Here is a 21851-nt window from a genome sequence, read left to right on the forward strand (position 1 = left end):
TTCGTACTTGAACATATCCTGTAGGGTATATAGTTCAATACACTCTAGTTGCATATTGTGTAGAGTGTTTTTGAAAATTCCGATTACATTATTTCCTCTAGAGTGAGTATAGTCTATTTTGTTTTGAACAGGAATAGATAGAACAGGAACTGAGCTCACTTAAAGTTAAGTACAGTTTTTCTAAGATTCTTGTTCTGAATGATCCCTATAGTTACATTTATCCTATCACATTTTTTCACTGCGAACTAGGATATTCTAGATTCTTTTTTGGGGGGGGAGGGGAGGCAGATTCTATTTCTAATTTTTTGTCTTCCCAGCACTATAAGATTGATGAAAACTTTGTGTTTTAGAGACTTTTTACCTATTTGTTATCTCTTAGCCCTCTGCAGCTTAAGAAATTGCCATATGCATCCAGGAGAAAGCTGGAATGTCAAATTTACTTTTCTACATCTCCATTCTCTCAGGGATTTTGGACCTCTAAGTTTGGAGCTTCTTGGCATCTCCAAATTCAAAATTTTGTTTCTGTAGCATTGTGAGAGTGCCAGAAACTCTGACAGCTTGTCTGCTCTGTGCTGTGATCTTCTGACATGTTTCCAAGAGCCCTATCTTATGCCATGCCATGTGGATCAGAGACAAACTAAGCAACTGACCATTTCCTAAATCCCTTAGAAAATCTTGAAATCAAAATCTGAAAATCAAATAAAGTCAATTTTAAACCACTAGATTCTGTGATGGTTTGTTACAGAATAGTAAAAATAAATAAATGAATGAATGAATGAATGAATGAACAAATAAACAGAACAAAACAAAAAGATATGACAGTGTTAATTCACTCAACATCTATTACCAACATTCTTCTGGCTTCCTTTTTCCCACTGAAGTTAGTAAAATAAATACTAATAACATCCCTTCCAACTAGGGGATTTGCAATATATAACAATTTCCCATGAGATACAAGTGCAAGTCTTCAAATATGCAGCATCTTCCCAGTAAGAGGAAGGAGGAAAAGAAGGAAGGAAGGAAGGAAGGAAGGAAGGAAGGAAGGAAGGAAGGAAACAAGAAAAGAAAGGGAAAGAAAAAGAAGAAAGAAAGAAAAGAAAGAAAAAGAAAGAAAGAAAGAAAGAAAGAAAGAAAGAAAAGAAAGAAAGAAAAAAGAAAGAAAGAAAGAAAGAAGAAAGAAAGAAGAAAAGAAAGAAAGAAAGAGAAAGAAAGAAAAGAAAGAAAGAAAGAAAGAAAGAAAGAAAGAAAGAAAGAAGAGGAAGAGGATGAAAAGGAGAAAGAGAAAAGTCTTATCATGAAGAAACTTTCTTTTTTCCTCTTAAATGTATTTTCTTCCTTCCTGGAACATGCATAAGAATAGCAGAACTCTTGCTTCCATTAACTGTGAAACATAGTGGTAGAGGTCTACCTACTGTGGGTGACAGAAACAGAGAGAACTTGATCACTGAGGTCATAGCTGAACAGCAGCATCACCTCTGTGCACCAGACCAAAAATATAGCTGTAAGATAGATATATTCTAAATTAAACTAAAACTGTCCTAAGATATTATTACATCACTATTTTCATATAATTAATTTGTATAATATATATATAGGTATATATATACCACCTTCTGGAAATGGTAATTTTATAGATGTCTACAACCTTTTAGAAGCTTATTAAAATGAATAATTGCAAACGTGTTTCAAATATTAAAGTTTTTCTTCAAAGAGTTGTTCATGTCTTCTTCACATATGGAGTAACCCAAAATAAAAACACTGGCTGACAATTTGTAAATACTGTATTTAAAATCATACACTGGCAAAGTATCCTGTGCCTTGTAGGCTATAGATACTCTTTCAGAAACCTAATATGTAACTATTTGAACTTAATAGCCTTATGAAGTAGTAACCTAATTTACTCTCTGAAACCATAACACTCAATCTTAAAGAATTTTGAGGCACAAATAGTCATCGTTAAATTCCTTTAGGCAATATAAATACTACTATGAAACAGGAAGAGGAAATCAATTTCTAAGATTAGAATCAGAGATTCATTAAAATATTCATTATGTACATGAGATATTCTTGTGGTCCACAAGAGTACCAGACTGAATGATAGAGAAGATACTGAGGCCAAAAACATGCTATACTGGGAACATGATTTTGTATGTGGCAAATCCCTGTACTTAAAATCAACCTCTGTCTAACATCAGGTCACATGCCAGAAAACCCCTGTCATAACATTTTCTTTTTCCAGAACTTTTTAATGTAATCTTATATTCGTGGGAAAATTACCGTGTATTCCATGGACTAGTAAAATCATCTATATATTATCTATCAATAACTTATAGTAAATTTGCTGAATATGCATAATCCACCAACTAGGAGATGTGTATATAGTATAAAATGGGACAAAACATTTCTATCACATTCTCTGTACCAGTGATAAAATTATTTCTTAAATAATTTTTGTTTATTAAATTTTATTCCATTTAGCATGCCTAGAATAGAAATGAAATTAACACTATAAAGAGACAGAACTGAGAAGACAGACCTCAGTGCAATATAATTTCCTTCCTCTAGAACTAAAAGAAAGAAGAAAGAAGAAAGAAAAAGAAAGAAAGAAAGAAAGAAAGAAAGAAAGAAAGAAAGAAAGAAAGAAAGAAAAAGGAAAGAAAAGAAAGAAAGAAAGAAAGAAAGAAAGAAAGAAAGAAGAAAGAAAGAAAGAAAGAAAGAAAGAAAGAAAGAAAGAAAGAAGAAAGAAAAAATCACTGTGCTGGATCTTGACCAGGCCCAATATAATAAAGGAAGTGCTTTGTCCTTTTCTTGATGAAAGTTGGTGGAAACATGCATATAAAATAAAAGAAAGAAAAAAAACTATAGGTGTTTTTAACAAATGATGCTGGAACAACTAGTCGTCCAAATGCAAATATATATATTTGCATTTATATACACACACATATATATATGCAGACCTTATACTCTAAAAATTAATTCAAAATGGATCAGAGGGGGAGGGGCAAGACGGCGGAAGAGCAGGGTCTCCAAGTCACCTGTCCTCAACAAATTACCTAGAAAACCATCCAATCATCCTGAAAATCTACGAATTCAGCCTGAGATTTAAAGAGAGACCAGCTGGAACGCTACAGTGAGAAGAGTTCGCGCTTCTATCAAGGTAGGAAGACGGGGAAAAAGGAATAAAGGAACAAAAGGCCTCCAAGGGGGAGGGGCCCCGCGAGGAGCCGGGCTGAGGCCGCGGCGAGTGTCCCCAGGACAGGAGAGCCCCGTCCCGGAGGAGCAGGAGCTGCACCGACCTTCCCCGCGGAAAGGGGCCCGCAGAGAGGTGGAGCAGGACCCAGGAGGGCGGGGATGCCCTCGGGATCCCGGGGACAGTAACAGGCACCTGCGCCCGGGGAGATGCGCCGAGCTCCCTAAGGGCTGCAGCGCTCGGCGGGACCCGGAGCAGCTCGGAGGGGCTCAGGGGCGGCTCCGCGGAGGGGGCTGCGCGGCTCCGGGAACAGCTCGGAGGGGCTCGGGCGGCGGCTCCGCGGAGGGGGCTGCGCGGCTCCGGGAACAGCTCGGAGGGGCTCGGGCGGCGGCTCCGCGGAGGGGGCTGCGGGGCGGGAGCGCGAATCCAACAGCGCAGGCCCCGGAGCACAGGGCGCCGGGACACAGCCCAGGATCCGGCCTCCCCCGGGACAGGCAGAGGCCGGGAGGGCCCAGGACAGCGAGGACGCTCCTGCCTGGAGCTGAGCAGATCAGCGGCCCCGCCCCGGAGCCCCCAGGCCCTGCAGACGGAGAGCCCCGGAGCTACTGCGGGGGCTGACTCCAGGGTCCCAGAGCTGCCCCCGCCACTGTGGCTTCCTCCCGGGGCCTCCCGGGGTGAACTACCCCCACTGAGCCCTGCACCAGGCAGGGGCAGAGCAGCTCCCCCAAGTGCTAACACCTGAGAATCAGCACAGCAAGCCCCTCCCCCAGAAGACCAGCGACACGGACAAGTTCCAGGAGAAGTCAAGGGACTAAAAGTACACAGAATCGGAAGATACACCCCCGTTTTTTGTTTTTGTTTTTTGTTTTTTTTTGTTTTGTTTTGTGCTTTTTTTTTCTTTCTTTCTTCTTGATTTCTGATTGCTTCCCCCACCCTATCCCCCCCTTTTTTTCTTTTTTCTCCTTTCTTTCTTTTTCTTTCTTTTTCTTCTCTTTTCCCCCCTTTTTTTCTTCTTTCTCTTTTTTCTTTTTCTCTTTTCTTTCCTTCTCTCTCTTTTTCTCCTTTTCCCAATACAACTTGTTTTTGGCCACTCTGCACTGAGCAAAATGCCTAGAAGGAAAACCTCACCTCAAAAAAAAGAATCAGAAACAGCCCTCTCTCCCACAGAGTTACAAAATATGGATTACAATTCAATGTCAGAAAGCCAATTCAGAAGCACTATTAGACAGCTACTGGTGGCTCTAGAAAAAACCATAAAGGACTCAAGAGACTTCATGACTGCAGAATTTAGATCCAATCAGGCAGAAATTAAAAATCAATTAAATGAGATGCAATCCAAGCTAGAAGTCCTAACGAGGAGGCTTGACGAGGTGGAAGAACAAGTGAGTGACATAGAAGACAAGTTGATGGCAAAGAGGGAAACTGAGGAAAAAAGAGACAGACAATTAAAAGATCATGAGGATAGATTAAGGGAAATAAATGACAGCCTGAGGAAGAAAAACCTACGTTTAATTGGGATTCCTGAGGGCGCGGAAAGGGACAGAGGGCCAGAATATGTATTTGAACAAATCCTAGCTGAAAACTTTCCTAATCTGGGAAGGGAAACAGGCATTCAGATCCAGGAAATAGAGAGATCCCCCCCCTAAAATCAACAAAAACCATTCAACACCTCGACATTTAATAGTGAAGCTTGCAAATTCCAAAGATAAGGAGAAGATCCTTAAAGCAGCAAGAGAAAAAAAGTCCCTGACTTTTATGGGGAGGAATATTAGGGTAACAGCAGACCTCTCCACAGAGACCTGGCAGGCCAGAAAGGGCTGGCAGGATATATTCAGGGTCCTAAATGAAAAGAACATGCAACCAAGAATACTTTATCCAGCAAGGCTCTCATTCAAAATGGAAGGAGAGATAAAGAGCTTCCAAGACAGGCAGGAACTGAAAGAATATGTAACCTCCAAACCAGCTCTGCAAGAAATTTTAAGGGGGACTCTTAAAATTCCCCTTTAAGAAGAAGTTCAGTGGAACAATCCACAAAAACAAGGACTGAATAGATATGATGACACTAAACTCATATCTATCAATAGTAACTCTGAACGTGAACGGGCTTAATGACCCCATCAAAAGGCACAGGGTTTCAGACTGGATAAAAAAGCAGGACCCATCTATTTGCTGTCTACAAGAGACTCATTTTAGACAGAAGGACACCTACAACCTGAAAATAAAAGGTTGGAGAACCATTTACCATTCAAATGGTCCTCAAAAGAAAGCAGGGGTTGCCATCCTTATATCAGATAAATTAAAATTTACCCCAAAGACTATAGTGAGAGATGAAGAGGGACACTATCTCATACTCAAAGGATCTATCCAACAAGAGGACTTAACAATCCTCAATATATATGCCCCGAATGTGGGAGCTGCCAAATATTTAAACCAATTAATAACCAAACTGAAGAAATACCTTGATAATAATACACTTATACTTGGTGACTTCAATCTAGCTCTTTCTACCCTGGATAGGTCTTCTAAGCACAACGTCTCCAAAGAAACGAGAGCTTTAAAGGATACACTGGACCAGATGGATTTCACAGATATCTACAGAACTTTACATCCAAACTCAACTGAATACACATTCTTCTCAAGTGCACATGGAACTTTCTCCAGAATAGACCACATACTGGGTCACAAATCGGGTCTGAACCGATACCAAAAGATCGGGATAGTCCCCTGTATATTCTCAGACCATAATGCCTTGAAATTAGAACTTAATCACAACAAGAAGTATGGAAGGACCACAAACACGTGGAGGTTAAGGACCATCCTGCTAAAAGATGAAAGGGTCAACCAGGAAATTAAGGAAGAATTAAAAACATTCATGGAAACTAATGAGAATGAAGATACAACCATTCAAAATCTTTGGGATGCAGCAAAAGCAGACCTGAGGGGGAAATACATCGCAATACAAGCATCCATTCAAAAACTGGAAAGATCTCAAATTCAAAAGCTAACCTTACACATAAAGGAACTAGAGAAAAAGCAACAAATAGACCCCACCCCCAGCAGAAGAAGACAGTTAATTAAAATTCGAGCAGAACTCAATGATATTGAGACCAAAAGAACTGTGGAACAGATCAACAGAACCAGGAGTTGGTTCTTTGAAAGAATTAATAAGATAGATAAACCATTAGCCAACCTTATTAAAAAGAAGAGAGAGAAAACTCAAATTAATAAAATCATGAATGAGAAAGGAGAGATCACTACCAACACCAAGGAAATACAAACGATTTTAAAAACATATTATGAACAGCTGTACGCCAACAAATTAGGAAATCTAGAAGAAATGGACGCATTCCTGGAAAGCCACAAACTACCAAAATTGGAGCAGGAAGAAATAGAAAACCTGAACAGGCCAATAACCAGGGAGGAAATTGAAGCAGTCATCAAAAACCTCCCAAGACACAAGAGTCCAGGGCCAGATGGCTTCCCAGGGGAATTCTATCAAACGTTTAAAGAAGAAATCATACCTATTCTACTAAAGCTGTTTGGAAAGATAGAAAGAGATGGAGTACTTCCAAATTCGTTCTATGAGGCCAGCATCACCTTAATTCCAAAACCAGACAAAGACCCCACCAAAAAGGAGAATTACAGACCGATATCCCTGATGAACATGGATGCAAAAATTCTCAACAAGATACTAGCCAATAGGATCCAACAACACATTAAGAAAATTATTCACCATGACCAAGTAGGATTTATCCCTGGGACACAAGGCTGGTTCAACACTCGTAAAACCATCAATGTGACTCATCATATCAGCAAGAGAAAAACCAAGAACCATATGATACTCTCATTAGATGCAGAGAAAGCATTTGACAAAATACAGCATCCATTCCTGATCAAAACCCTTCAGAGTGTTGGGATAGAGGGAACTTTCCTCGACATCTTAAAAGCCATTTACGAAAAGCCCACAGCAAATATCATTCTCAATGGGGAAGCACTGGGAGCCTTTCCCCTAAGATCAGGAACAAGACAGGGATGTCCACTCTCACCACTGCTGTTCAACATAGTTCTGGAAGTCCTCGCCTCAGCAATCAGACAACAAAAAGACATTAAAGGCATTCAAATTGGCAAAGAAGAAGTCAAACTCTCCCTCTTCGCCGATGACATGATACTCTACATAGAAAACCCAAAAGCCTCCACCCCAAGATTGCTAGAACTCATACAGCAATTTGGTAGCGTGGCAGGATACAAAATCAATGCCCAGAAATCAATGGCATTTCTATACACTAACAATGAGACTGAAGAAAGAGAAATTAAGGAGTCAATCCATTTACAATTGCACCCAAAAGCATAAGATACCTAGGAATAAACCTAACCAAAGAGGTAAAAGATCTATACCCTAAAAACTATAGAACACTTCTGAAAGAAATTGAGGAAGACACAAAGAGATGGAAAAATATTCCATGCTAATGGATTGGCAGAATTAATATTGTAAAAATGTCAATGTTACCCAGGGCAATTTATATGTTTAATGCAATCCCTATCAAAATACCATGGACTTTCTTCAGAGAGTTAGAACAAATTATTTTAAGATTTGTGTGGAATCAGAAAAGACCCCGAATAGCCAGGGGAATTTTAAAAAAGAAAACCATAGCTGGGGGCATCACAATGCCAGATTTCAGGTTGTACTACAAAGCTGTGGTCATCAAGACAGTGTGGTACTGGCACAAAAACAGACACATAGATCAATGGAACAGAATAGAGAACCCAGAAGTGGACCCTGAAATTTACGGTCATCTAATATTCGATAAAGGAGGAAAGACTATCCATTGGAAGAAAGACAGTCTCTTCAATAAATGGTGCTGGGAAAATTGGACATCCACATGCAGAAGAATGAAACTGGACCACTCTCTTTCACCATACACAAAGATAAACTCAAAATGGATGAGAGATCTAAATGTGAGACAAGAGTCCATCAAAATCCTAGAGGAGAACACAGGCAACACCCTTTTTGAACTTGGCCACAGTAACTTCTTGCAAGATACATCCACAAAGGCAAAGGAAACAAAAGCAAGAATGAACTATTGGGACTTCATCAGGATAAGAAGCTTTTGCACAGCAAAGGATACAGTCAACAAAACTAAAAGACAACCTACAGAATGGGAGAAGATATTTGCAAAATACATATCAGATAAAGGGCTAGTTTCCAAAATCTATAAAGAACTTATTAAACTCAACACCAAAGAAACAAACAATCCAATCATGAAATGGGCAAAAGATATGAAGAGAAATCTCACTGAGGAAGACATGGACATGGCCAACAAGCACATGAGAAAATGCTCTGCATCACTTGCCATCAGGGAAATACAAATCAAAACCACAATGAGATACCACCTCACACCAGTGAGAATGGGGAAAATTAACAAGGCAGGAAACAACAAATGTTGGAGAGGATGCGGAGAAAAGGGAACCCTCTTACACTGTTGGTGGGAATGTGAACTGGTGCAGCCACTCGGGAAAACTGTGTGGAGGTTCCTCAAAGAGTTAAAAATAGACCTGCCCTACGACCCAGCAATTGCACTGTTGGGGATTTACCCCAAAGATTCAGATGCAATGAAACGTCGGGACACCTGCACCCCGATGTTTCTAGCAGCAATGGCCACAATAGCCAAACTGTGGAAGGAGCCTCGGTGTCCATCGAAAGATGAATGGATAAAGAAGATGTGGTTTATGTATACAATGGAATATTACTCAGCAATTAGAAACGACAAATACCCACCATTTGCTTCAACGTGGATGGAACTGGAGGGTATTATGCTGAGTGAAGTAAGTCAATCGGAGAAGGACAAACAGTGTATGTTCTCATTCATCTGGGGAATATAAATAATAGTGATAGGGAATATAAAGGAAGGGAAAAGAAATGTTGGGAAATATCAGGAAGGGAGACAGAACATAAAGACTCCTAACTCGGGGAAATGAACTAGGGGTGGTGGAAGGGGAGGAGGGCGGGTGTTGGAGGGGAATGGGTGACGGGCACTGAGGTGGACACTTGACGGGATGAGCACTGGGTGTTTTTCTGTATGTTGGTAAATTGAACACCAATAAAAATTAATTAAAAAAAATGGATCAGAAACCCAAAAATAAAATGTAAAACTATAAAACTCCCAGAAGGTAACATAGGAGAAAAATCTACATAATTTTGGGTGTGGCAATGGTATTTTGGATGCAACACCAAAGGTATGACCCAAGAAATAAATAATTGATAAACTGGACTTCATTAAAATTAAAATTTCTACTCTGAAAAAGACCATGTCAAGAATATTAAGAAGTATAAGACAATATTTCTCCACTGACTGGGAGAAAATATTTGCAAAAAGACACGTCTGATAAAAAAGATTATCATCCAAAATATACAAAGACTTTTGAATTTCAACAATAAGAAAACAGCCCCATTAAAAATGAGCCAGAGATCTTAATAGACACCTCACCAAAGAAGTTATGCAGATGGAAAATATGCACATGAAGAGATTTTCCATATTATATGTCATTAGGGAAACACAAATTAAAATGAGATACAACTGCACAACTATTAGAATGACCAAAAGGCAGAACATGGACAATGTCAAATACAGTCGAGGAGGTGGAACAACAGAAGCTATCATTGCTGGTGTGAATGCCAAGTAATACACACACTTTGCAAGATTGGCTGGAAGTTTCTTACAAAATAAATATATGCATTATATGATCCAGCAACTAGACTCCTTAATATTTACCCAAATGAATTAAAAAGTATATCCACCCAAAAGCCTGCACACAAATATTTATAACAGATTATTCATAATTGCCAAAACTTGAAAATAACCAAGAGGCCCCTCAGTAGGTGAATGGATAAACTGTGGTCCATCCAGACAATAGAATATTATCCCCTACTAAAGAGAAAGGAGATATCAAGCTGTGCAAAGATATGGAGGAAACTTGAATGCATAGTACTAAGTGAAAGAAACAATGAGGTTTGCTGGGGAGAGCAGCTTTGTTGAATAATAATGAAAAAATTGAGTTCACAAAAAGTAGACCATCTATTTTGAATAATTGTTTAATTTTCAGGTCCTGATTTATGCAAGAAACATTTGAAAATTATATATATATGTATATATATGTGCATGATTACAACTATATGACAATATGGAAATTACAAAACACTATGGCAACAGTATAAAGTTCTGTGGTTGTAGAGAAGAGTAGTGGGATGAATGGCAGATCACAGGGGATTTCTAGGGCAGTGAAAATACTCTGCATGATACTAAAATTAAGGATACATGTCATTTATATGTTTGTCCAAAAGCTCACAGAATGTACAACATCAATAATGAGCCTTAATGTAAAATAAACTATGGACTTTGGATGATAAATTGTATGTCAAGGGAGATTCATCACTTGTCACAAGTGTACCACTCTGGTGGGGAGTGTCAGTAACAGGGGAGCCTAGGCATGGGTGGGGGCAAGGGGTGTATGGGAAATCTCTGTACCTTCCTCTGAATTTTGCTATGAACCTAAAACAGTTCTAAAAAACTAAACTTAATAAAAATCAAATTTTACTCCCTATTGTAACTGAGTCTCTAAATTATGGGTCAGAAGTGTGTTTTCTTCAATACAGGTAATTTTTATTAAAAGTTTTATACTAATTATCAGTCAAGGTTCAAGCAGAAAAGCAGAACCTAAGAGAAGAAAGGGAAAAGAGAGAGGGAGACAGAGAGAGATAAAGAGAGACAGACAGGTAAAGAGGGAGAGAGAGAAATAGAGACAGAGACAGAGATTGATTACAAAGAATTGGCTGACACATTTGTAGAGTCTTGCTCAGCAAGTCCTAAATCCATATCCTTAGTCCACAAAGCAAACAAGAAGGGAAGCTTGCTAGCAGCCTGGATGGAACCCACAAGCATGGACTGGAGATATCATCCAGAGGCTGAAGGCTATCAATCAATTCCTCTCTCTCTCTCCCTCTCTCCCCTTCCCACCTTCCCCCTTAGAGAAGCCCACATCTCTCTCTCTCTCTCTCTCTCTCTGTTTTGAAGATTTTATTTACTTATTCATGAGAGACACACACACAGAGAGAGAAAGAGAGAGAGAGAGAGAGAGAGAGAGGCAGAGACACAGGCAGAGGGAGAAGCAGGCTCCATGAGGGAGCCCGATGTGGGACTTGATCCTGGGACTCCAGAATCATGCCCTGGGCTGAAGGCAGGTGCTAAACCTCTGAGCCACCCAGACACCCCCCTCCCCATCTCTTTTAAGTCTTTCTGACTAATTGTATTCCATCCAAGATAATATATTTAAAGTCTTTAATTATATCTACAGTATGTAAAACTTTGGGGACTGTAGGTTAGCCTAGAGACATTTACACAGCTAACACAACCAAAAACATATGCTGCTTTTATATATATATATATATATATATATATATTTCAGAGTAATCAGTTATCTAAATTTTTAATTAATTTAAGTACCGGCATTAATGATGAAGTTGGAAAACAATTCAGAGAGAAAAAAAAAAAAAACCTGACAGAGATTCACAGTTGGGAAAACAGGTATGCAAAATAAGGAGCCTGGAGGTCCATGAATTTTAAATTTGGCCATATTGTCACAGTACATAGGAGTAATGAAGATTGCTATGGCTATGTCTGAACTTTTTTCCTTAGTATGTTTTGTACTTCATACAGGTGTTAAAAATTCTAATTTTCTCTCCAAGGCAGATAATTATATTTCAAATTGGCAAAGAAATAAATTTTGCTAAGTGCACAACAGAGGATACTAAAGGGGATGTCTGGAATGATTAGTGTTACATGGGTGATATCATTATGGAGAAATGAGAATAAAAGACATACAAATGTACATACGCATCTTTTGAATACAAAACACAAGAAAATATCTTTTAATCTTCACACACCCTTACCTTCATCTTCTCCCAATTCCCCCTGTCAAATGCAACCCAACAAGGCCTGGAGAATTTGGGAATGCTACTCTATTTTCCATATTCATAAAGCAACATGCAAGAGCAAGCAGGAGCAGATGTTTTGTTTTTTGGGGTTTTTTTTCTCAAGGAAGGACCAAAATGCATAAAATTTTAGTCTATAATACTAATTTTTCAGGTATATGAGCCTTAGTTGACAGTGTTCATGGTTATTATCACATAGCTGGGTCTCTGCTTTTCCTATTACTTAGAGCAATGAGAGTTCAGCATTAAACATCAGCTTGGTCTCAGTTTGACGAAGGGTACATTGCAAAGAGAGATTCCAGGAAACAGCTATGCTTATTCTTAACAAAGCTCCTCTTTCTTTTTTTAATTGTATTTTTGCTTTTGAAAGTAACATCCATATTTAGTGAAGTTCAAAAATGCTATCAATATGTATTTCTTGCATAAATGAGGACCTGAAAATTAAACAACTATTCAAAATAGATGGTCAACTTTGTGTGAATTCAATTATTTTCCATAATAATGAAAATAATAGTCAACAAAACTACTCTCCCCAGCAAACACCATTTCGTTTGATTTGGCCTGTGATTTTTATCCTAACTTTGTTGACTGAGTTCCCAAAATATGTTTCTGGATCCATCGAACATCACCTAAATGTCTGAGTACTTGGATATAAGCAAATAGACCATAAATGATAATGTCTGGTTGAACTCTACTCAGATTAGAGGGATGATTAGAAATTTATGAGTATTAAATAAAAAAGAAGAAAATAGAATAATAATGTCTAGGGGCTCCTGAGGGGCTCAGTCAGTTAAGCAGACAATTCTGGCTCAGGTCATGATCTCAGGGTCCTAGGATCAGTCCCGTGTCAGGTTCCCTGCTCAGCAGTGAGTCTGCTTCTCCCTTTCTGCCCTGCCCACTCATGCTCTCTCTATCAAATAAATAAAATCTTCAAAAAGAATAGTAGTGACTCTTTTCCACATAAAATTTTAATTATTTCCTACAAACAAAAGAGATAGCAGTTTAAAGTTTTAATTTATTTCCATTTACTCAGTTATTTTATGTCTGATACTATAATATATTAATTCAGAGAGATGTGATTTCTACAAAATATGATTTCTAAAACACCTACTTAATATCAGTTATGTTTCAATTATACGTAAATATTATTTTTAGCTGATACGTGGGGAGATACTGTTGAAATTGAGGAAGGAAAGACAAGAGATAAAAAAAAAAAAAGTATATACAGGGCAGCCCAGGTGGCTCAGCAGTTTAGCGCAACCTTTGGCCCAGGGCGTGATCCTGGAGACCCGGAATCGAGTCCCATGTCAGGCTCCCTGTATGGAGCCTGCTTCTGTCTCTGCCTCTCTCAATCTCTCTCTCTATCTCTCTCTGTGACTCTCATGAATAAACAAATAAAATGTCTTTTTAAAAAAATAAATAAATAAAACAAAAGTACATATACAGAGTAATTTGAACCAATACCTCTGCAGAGACATATAGAAAAGTTATTTAATATATTTTTCAATGTCTGCTTAATGTCACCCGAAAGATACAAAGATTATGAATACTTATTAGATCCAAAACTAGACAAAAAACAGACACCTAGAGGGATGTGTCTAATAGGCAGGAGTCTTTTTTTTTTTTTTTCAGTGTATTTGTTTGATCTGGAAAATTTTGTGTGAGTCTAAGACTTACGAACATATTTGAAAATTTGTGGGATAGGGGTAAATAAATCAGAGACCAGGCTCATCAACACAGACGGTGTCTGTAATAACACCCACTTACACACTGTGTTGAGAATTCAAATGCACACATTTTAAAAGTGAGAGTGAATTTAAAGAGTGCTGGTCCTTGTAGAAATGAAGTTTCAGCTTCAAATCATCTTAATTTTTGAAATTGAATTAAAATTATCCCAAAGTCTATCATCTCAGCCACTTTCCAAATGAAAATGAAAATTCTCTCTGGAGGTGATAATGTAACAATAAACCTCAAATTATTTCACTGATTTTGCATAAATAATGTACAGCATTCACTCAAAATTAATTAGGCATGAAAAGAGACAGACTGCTTGAAGAAAGAACCACAAAGAGAACATGAGAGACAAACACACACACACACACAGATAATAATTTAAAAAACAAAACAAGGGATGCCTGGGTAGCTCAGAAGTTGAGCATCTGCCTTTGGCTTAGGGCATGATTCCAGTCCCCAGATCGAGTCCCACATCAGGTTCCCCACAGGCAGCCTGCTTCTCCCTCTGCCGGTGTCTCTGCCTTTCTCTCTGTGTGTCTCTCATGAACAAATAAATAAATAAAAACCTTTTATTAAAAAATCCAGGTAAAAATAAATAAAAACAATAAAAAACAGAACAAAACAGACCTATAGGATTCCACATATTGTAGTCCATATCTGAAGCCCAGACTTTAAGTTAAATATCCTTAATATACTTTAAAAAAATAAAATATGGGGGTGCTCAGTTGGCTAAGCATCTGACTTGATTTGGGCTCAGGTCATGACCTCGGGATTGTAAAATGGAGACCCACATCAGACTCCGTGCTCAGTGGGGAGTCTGCTTGAGATTCTCCCTCTCTTTCCTTCTGCCCCTTTCCCCATGCACTCTCTCTCTCTTTAAAATAAATAAATCTTTAAAAAATAAATAAAAGACAAGACTTCAAAATGTGGTAGAATATAAGAATCATAAAAAATAAACAAAAAATATAGAACTTAAAGACACAATAATCAAAGTCAAGACCACAGTGTATGGTTCTGACAGATGACTAAACACAGCTAAAGAGAGAATCAATAAACTGGAAGATAATATCAGGGGGGGAAATCCAAACTGAACCCCAGAGAGATGAAAAGGGTGGATAATACAAAAGACAAATGAAGGGATTGTGGCATTTTGAGTGAAGATTTGTAGGTGGATGAGGGGTTCAGCTATGTAAGTATATGGAAGAAGGATTTTTCAAGCAGAAGGAAGAGCAAATGAAAATTTCCTGAGATAATACTCAGGAGAAAGCCACAAAACCATCAGCCTGGATGAGTTTGGTGATGGAGTGTGCTTGTATTGAAACATGATTGAGAAAGTAGAGTCGTGTATATGTCCAGTGCAAAGGAGTCAGGGAACTGAGGAGTTACAGAAGGAAAGGAGGTACAGAGAAAGGAGACAGAGATGTAAAGGCCAAAGAAGTAAAAGAACAACCAGGAGATTTCCATGTCCTGAGACCATGGAAGAAAGGTTTAAAGAGAAGGGAATGTCAAACTGATGTGTTAAGCTTTAGATGTGACCATCGGCTTCCGGAATGTGGAGGTGATTTGTGGTGGTGACAATGACTGTTTGACAAGTGTGTAAGCCCTTTGGAGTTTTTATGGGAGAATGAGAGAAGAGCACAGAGATACTGAAGATACACTTATGTGGCATTTTACTAGAAAGAACAGGAGAGAATTGGGTGGTGGCTGAAAGTAATAATGAAGTCAATAGATTTTTAAGGCAATATAAATACATTTGCATGCATATTCCTATAGGAAATATCCAGTAGAGGGGAAAATAATTTATTTGAAAAAGGGAGGGGTGCCTCAGTGGCTCAGTTGGTTAAGCATCTGCCTACACCTTAGGTCATGATCCCAGGTCCTAGGATGGAGCCTAGCATAAGGCTCCCTGCTCAGCAGAGAGTCTGCTTCTCCCTCTCCCTTTCCCCCCTCTCACCTTTCCCACCCCACTCCTGCTCTTGCTCTCTCTCTCTCTCTCAAATAAATAAAGTCTTTTCAAAAAATAAATAAAATGGGAAAAATTGCTTGACTAAAATCCTCAAGTACCTGAAAAGTGATAGAATCAATGACACAGATGGGTGTATTGGCCTTGCTAGAAGTGAATTTTTTCAGGAGAAAATATAAATCATATTAGCACAATTGCAAGGAAGTGGGTAGATAATGTTGTTATGGGGTTTACGGAGGTTGTACTCCAATTGCTCCATTTTTCTCAATGAAATAGAAAGCTAAGTAATCAATGGAGGAAAAGATGAGGGAAGGGAGTTTTGGAGATTTAAAGAGAAAGGACACACCAGGGAGTAGTTTTCTCATATGAGTCTGAATAAACCAAGTAGACATTGTGTGATTGCTAGGGACACTAAAGACTGAATTGAAAATCAGGAGGATCCTGAGTTAAATAGGAACAGTCAGTTAATTGTGTCTCCTTTTGTTGTATTCAGCCACATAGTTTCTGGTGTTGATGCAGAGTGGGTGGACTTGGATCTGACTGGAGTCAAGGGTTAGCCAAAGACGAAACTAATGATAGGATTAGAGAGGTGAGGTGGATATGCAAGAAAAATGCTTATTATAAATGGACTTTACGCTTCCTAAGGGAAGACATAGAGCACTGAAGACGGTGAGGAATACAAAATCAAGTCTATAAATTCTAACTTCTGGTGGGACCTATTTATTTATATCAGAACAAGGGAAAAGTTCTGAAGCGGAGTCTGATGGTGATTAGAAACAGGATGCCCTTGCAGTTACTGATAATGACAAGGTCTAAAACATGATTTGGGGTTGAGAGATTGAGGCATGAGGAAGAACTCTCGTTGAAGGAGAGTTTACATGCAAGAGAAGCCAGAGTGTTGGAAGGGTCATACATGTTATGTGTAGGTCACCAAGAACCACAGCAGTAGTGTTGCAATAAGATAGTAAATTTCAGCTGGTGCACTTCACTGAAATTCATTTTTAATAGAAGATACAGAGCTTATCATTATTTTATTTATCATTATATTTAAGATTAACTCCACTGTATTTCATTTCCTCTAAACCTTTCAATACAACCAAAGGAAAGGAAAGAGAGGGGAGTGAAGGGAAAGGTAAGGGAAGGGAAGAGAAAGGAAAGGGGGGGGGTCATAATTAAGTGGTAGCCTCATTGTCATGTTTTACCAAATCTGTTTATCAGCAGATGATATATTTTCATTTATTGGAGTTGTCTAAAACAGGTAAAAAACTAGGAAATTTCATATTAAAAAAACAGTTAAAGTAATAATAATAGTAGTAGTAGTGATTACTTGCAAAGATCTTCATTACTTGTTTACAATAAACTTATGAGGTAAATGTAATTGTTTGAGTGTTGGGAAACTGAGGTACAGGGAGTTCAAATGGTTAATCAAGGTTAAAGAGCTAGTGACTAAAAGAGCAGATGTACTGACTCCTGAGATCTTATTCTGTACCCCATGACCAGTACAAAGTGCATATTAATAGACTTTACACAGACTATTATTCTCCTAGTGTGCTTTTCCATTTCAAATGTCTTTGATTTTTCAAATTCATTACATTCTTTCAAATAGTATCCTTTATTTGTCTGTCCTTAAATGAAATCATTTTATAGAACATATTATCAATTATGAAGGTGATGAATTGCTGCATTACTTTTCAAAGAGCTGTTTCAGCAAGCTGTCAAGTATAAAATTTCTTCAAAAAGCACTAAGGTCACGATTTGTCTTGTCACAGCCCTAACAAGGACTCTTCCTTTGCTAGTGATGCAATTAGTTGTCAGTTCTCATCAAATGTTGTTTCTTCATAATTAATTCAAGGCAAATACTGGTTGCATGGAAGCTCATTTTAAACAGGATTCCAAGGGTCTTTTGAGACATATTAATTGAAGTGTAGATGGTCAAAAACTGTTCACTAGGTATTCTTCAACATATTTAAGTATCATCCATGAAGAATACTGTATTAGAGGAAGCATTTTAAAAATCTGTATAATTAGAGCCAAATATACTTACCAAAATAGTTGTTAATTGTGTTAAGAAGTAAGCACAAAACTTAAAGCACCAACATATTATCATTGGTTTTGTTTTTATATTTTCCTGTGCATGAATTTCTTCCTGGCATTTTTTTCATGTCTGCTTCCTTCTCATCATTTAGATATAGTGTATAGTTCTCATTCTTAGGAAGATTTTCTTGCCTGCTTATCTAAAAGAGCATTCCTTTCTCCCATTATGTTTTATTGCAGGGCTGTGTTAATTTAATTCATCATGGACTCTTTCATTAGTTCTGAATGTTTTGTTCCCCCAAAATTCATATGTTGAAATCCTAACCCTCAATATGAGAGTATTAGGAAGTAGGGCCTTTGGAATGTGATTAGATTATAGGCGCGGGGCCCTCATGGGTGAGATTAGAGACCCCAGAGAACTCCCTCACCTTTTCCACAATGAACCAGGGGGTGGGAGCAGGCTCTAAGCAGATACTGAATTTGTCAATGCCTTGAACATGGACTTTCCAGCCTCTGGAATTGTAAGAAATAAATGTTTGTTGTTTAGGCCACCCAGACTATACTATTTTTTATGGGAGCCTGAACAGACATGTACAGTCAAAAATTATTCTTTTATATTCTTCCCAGGCCCCACTGAAAGAAAAAATTAGAAGGTATAATTGGCCATTATAGTTAAAAGTCCTTAAGAGTGTCTAGCACAGAGTAGCTATTACAGAAACTGTGAACAACCCTTGGTTTGCTGCATATTCATATGAAATAATTTTTAAAACAATTTCCTGTTTTATGGTCTTGCAAAGAAAACTATTTTACAAATTTCAAGAACTGGCCAGTAGAAAACTCATTTTGAGTTCAGTCAGTATTGCTTTGTGAAATCTCCTGTTTGAAAACATCTCATATGGTTTAAAGAAAAATGTTTTCTTTTGCAAATTTATATATTCTGACTGCATTCTTCGTCTTGTTTTTAATATGCTTAGCTAAGCCTGAAAAATAGGCAAAGACAAATGCAGAGCCAGTTTGGTGAGCACTGAAGCTTATATCAATTCAGGGGTAAGGAGACTCTTTATAAAAAAGCATAGAAAATTATAAGGGCAAAAACAGTGGTAAAATGAATAGATTGTGAAAGTAAATAACAAAAAATTAAAATTAAAAGCTAGCAAATATTAAGCATCATAAAACTGAGAAAAATGTGTTTTTGTTAATCAATCCCTGGCACATTTCTAATACACTTTTCTTCTAATTGTTTTGGCTGAATATTCCTTGAACGACTCCTCATGTGACAATTTTGTAATATTTTCTACAAAGAGAATAGAAAGGTAATTAAATATTTTCTCTAGAAGATTTTAGAAAGTTTTTGTTATTATTTATAATTTCTAACTATTTCCCATTATTTATAAATTCAAGTATATTTTAGAATTTTTGTCAAATTTGAGAAAACTGCTATCAGTGTCTTTTGCATGTAAGATGTAGGACATCAAGACACTTCACATTTTCCTCTATAGTTCCTAGTCTTAAACACTGTTTGAATTGATAAAAACCATTAATTCATTTGTCACTGATGTCTTGGCTTTAGTGTTATATTGGGATTCTTATGTTATCCTGGTCCATATCAGTATTTCATGTCGCATCGGCAAGAAATGTAAATATTTTTCCAACATGTTTATATGATTTATGTCACTTCATTAATTGGACTATCAAACAATGCAAAAGCCTATTAATTACTTGTATTCAAAACTTATCTCTTCCCTTATATGAGTTACTACTTTTGGTGTGATCTGAAATCATTTTTCATTATAATTAGCTCCTCCGTGTCAGAATTATTTCAATTTATTATTATTGTTGTTTTGCATTGCATCAATTTTATCTACATTTTCTCGCAAGTCTTTACTAAGTAAATTTAATATTAATGTGTATTTTCAATTCTGGAGTTTGTAGTTTCTTAATTATGTTATTGAAACTTTCCCAATGAGGTTTGTTCGAATTGTATGTTTCTCAGACTATTTCCCTTTCCATGATGCTGGGTCCACTCCAGTGCATACCAAATAAGGAAGGGTATTCTGGAGAAGCATCATTATGCAAAGAGGCAGTAATCTTGACTAATTTTGGTTGAAGTATATAATTTTTATTTTTTAATTAAACAAAATGCATATGGCCACTTGAATACATTGACAGGGTCCCTTTGAGGGCATTGGAATTGAAAAACCTGCGGCTTAGAAGCTTTATCACCTCCATGGTCTGTCTGTCTCGGGTCAAAAATAAAACTAAAAATATCACCTCCCTGAGTAAGTCTGTTTAATGAATAGGTGTTGGCTACTTTGATTTATCCTCTTTCCTGGATAAAATCCCCCCATTCTGCTTGTCACATTGTTTTTGCTTTAAATTTATTTATTTAAGCTAATAAAATCAATTAAGTTCATACCAGGTACTAGAAACATAGTAACTATTTTCTTTTACAAAATGATTTTCACTATCTATCCTAATTTGTTATGAACAAAAGCTCCCCTTATTAAAATTGTTTCTGTTATCCATATGCTATGGAGAATCTAAACATTTGAATTTATAGCTAAACACCAAAGACAATTAAGCTAGGAAAAATCTGGATGATGGTAATGAGAAGAGGGCCATCCAGATAGAACTGTTGTTGATACCAGAGCACTTGCTAGAGCTGCTCTAATACAGCCGCAATGACAGCTTGCAGACTTTCTCCATCCTCCATACCCACACACACATATAGCAGTGTTTTAGGCTTCCAGCCCCATCTCTTCACCCTTTTCCAAACTTAGGGCTTACAGGTGTGCTGAGCACTGAACTGTGGTCCAATCACAATATTCAGACTAGGGCCAAACCCTATTGGACAGACAACTGGGGAGACAAAGGTGGAGATTAAAAGGCATAGGTCTTAAGTGCAATGATGGGAAGATCTCATATCCATGAAAGCTGAAGTTGGCCCAGCTGAACAGAGGGCTTATGGTCTAGTGTTCTGGGACCTCACCCAATGCCTAGGGCATCTCTTGATCCACTGACCCATTGTTTCTCAGGCAATGCCCCTTTACCCACCCCTACCCTGATCTGACCTATGATTCCTAATTTTAAACTTTTTCATCCAAACACAAAACATGGGAGTGGGGGCAATGCTAATCTCCCTATATTTAATAATAGACTTTTGAAGGCCTAGAGACCAAAATCATTAGTTACTAAAACCCTGGATCCTCTAAAACAATAACAAAAACAAACAAACAAACAAACAAACAAAAACCTGGATCCTCTTTCCTTGAGAGAAATGAGGTCTCTGTCTTTAAAAATGATTTATGAAAAAAAAAATAAAATAAAAAAAAAAAATAAAAATGATTTATGAGCAAGAGGAAACAATTCCACTCATTTTGGAATTTGGGGCACCACAGACCTATGGAGAAGGCTGAATTCTTTCAATGATAGAAATAGAACACTAATGAGAAAGAGTTTTTCCATATTAACTGAGACTGAATGTTCTTACACAGTTATCTATTATATATATATGTATATTACATATGTGTATAGTATTTTACATATAAATATATTATACACATGTATGTTTATGAGTTCCAGGTGTCAAAAGTGAGTTATACACATCATATTAGAGACCAGAATTAAATAGAATATTACTCTTGCTTTCTAGTGGTTAATGTACCAGTGGAGACATAAATTTAAACAGAAAGAAGTCCAAATTCCAGAAAAGAAAAATCAATAATATCCAATGTCACAAAGATGTCAAAAAATAGGACTTAAAATTATCTAGGAAGTTCCACTTCAAAAGGTCAATAGGATTTCCCTGTATGATGGTGTGACTAAAGTCACGGTGCAGTGGATAGAAAACTTAATGGCTGGTGTGTGTGAAATTTTGGAGATGAGAATTACAGCATAATACTCTCAGGAAGTTACTTCTGAAAGGAAAGAAAAGAATAGAACTA

This window comes from Vulpes vulpes, chromosome 5, assembly GCF_048418805.1.
Source record: "Vulpes vulpes isolate BD-2025 chromosome 5, VulVul3, whole genome shotgun sequence".
NCBI lineage: Eukaryota > Metazoa > Chordata > Mammalia > Carnivora > Canidae > Vulpes > Vulpes vulpes.